The sequence below is a fragment of the Microtus ochrogaster genome, chromosome 8 (genome assembly GCF_000317375.1).
Source record: "Microtus ochrogaster isolate Prairie Vole_2 chromosome 8, MicOch1.0, whole genome shotgun sequence".
Classification (NCBI taxonomy): domain Eukaryota; kingdom Metazoa; phylum Chordata; class Mammalia; order Rodentia; family Cricetidae; genus Microtus; species Microtus ochrogaster.
In genome coordinates, this window is record NC_022015.1 from 69,303,829 (window position 1) to 69,305,738 (window position 1,910).

Here is a 1,910-nt window from a genome sequence, read left to right on the forward strand (position 1 = left end):
TCATCTCACCAGCCACCAATTTTTCTTTTTTCTTTTTTTTTTTTAATGTTTTAGATGAGCCAGGTAGTGGTGGTGCATGTCTTTAATCCCAGCACTTGGGAGTCAGAGTCAAGAAGATCTCTATGAGTTCGAGGTCAGCCTGGTCTACAAGGCTAGTTCTAGGACAGTTAGGGCTGTTACACAGAGAAATCCTATCTCAAACAAACAAAGTTTTAAATATGTATGGGTGTTTTTGTCTGCATATATGCCTATGTACTACTTGTGTCCCTGGTGCACATGGAGGCCAGAAGAGGCATGTAACTCCCTGGAACTGGAGTTACAGATGGGTGTAGACCCAGGTCCTCTAGAAGGGCAGCCAGTGCTCTTAAATTGAGCTGTTTTTCTCATTTACTTTCTTTTGAGTTCAGCCTCAATCTAAAACTCACGGGTTTGAGTAATCTTCACACCTCTTCCTCCACAAAGGAGTGCAAGCCCTGGCTTTGGCTAGACTCTTGCTAAATACTAGAAAGTACCTGCCTGCCCACTGCCAAACTCTGCATTGGCTTCTGTGTGTCTGTGTGCAAATGCTTTATGACTAATTTTAAAAGAGCTTTATGTAGTACAATTTACATATTACAAAATCCACTCGTTTAGACTCAGTATTTTCCCCCAGTGGTGGACTAGAAACTAGGGCTATTCAATGGTAGGAACATCGAGTTTAATGCAGCCAGGCTGACTTCAAATTTGCTATTTTGCCAGAAATGATCTTGAACTTGTGATACTTCTGCCTCCACCTTCTCGGTGTTGGGATTACAGATGTGTGTCACCACACTGATGTCTGTTGCAGTCAATCTGAAGGTCATCGATCTTCTAACGGCTCAGAAGTAAAGCACTCCTATCATGTGCAAGGCCCTAGATGTAATCCCCAACACTTCAAAATAAATCGTTAGACAAATTTGACCTAGTGCCACAATTGCAAGGTGCACGTAAGAGGATCAGGAGTTCAAAGTTATCCTCAGCTACACAGTCAATCCAAGGAGAGACACCAGGTCCTGCCGCGAAATAAATAACTATTAAAAAAAAAGAAATAATAAAGACTTGGTTAACCATTAATTTAACAATACTATCTCGAACGGTTAAGATGGCCAGGCCTCTGCCTTTATAGAAACAGCTCATCCTGTGCCCCCCTTATAGGGGACTACTCTCCATTAGGCTGGTGAATTACTCTAAAACACACACACACACACACACACACACACACACACACTTACTTTCCATATTACAGCCCCTCGCAAACGGCCAGGAGTCAACTCCCTGTCGGGGCTGGGGAGAGGGGGTACCAGTCAAGAAACACTAATCTGTGGCTGTTTTTTTTTTTTTATTTAACCCGCAGTTTCCAACCCGGCCATCCATATCAGACAGCAGGATCTTTTTTCCATCTTTGACAACGTCCTTTCCCTAATCGTCACATCAATTCCTAGCCTCGCCCCCTCTTCTTTCCATGCTCGCCTGACGCTGGCACCTGAACCTTAAAAAAAAAAAACAAAAAAAAAACCACCGCCTAAACCAAACCACTTGACGTGTTGAGGGGAATGTGTGGAGGTGTAAGAAGTGACTGTGTGTGGAAGAAACCAATCGAGTCCCCCAAGGTGTCCATCTTGTGGAATGACAATTAGGTCCGGCTGAGCGAACCAGAATCAGCTTCCCAATACACCCGCGCACACAGCAGACACGGCCAAGAGGCTCGGGGGCAGCCAGGTTACACTCAGTCTTCTGGCCCAGTAGGCTCCCCGCTGCCAAGGACACAGCATCCCCCGGCCGCAAGCAGTGGTAGGAGCCGCGCGACGTCACCCATTGTTTACAAATCAACCCGAGCCGGCAGCGTTCCGGCTCCCGCGGCTGGAAGGCGCGCGGCGCGACTGCCCGGTGGC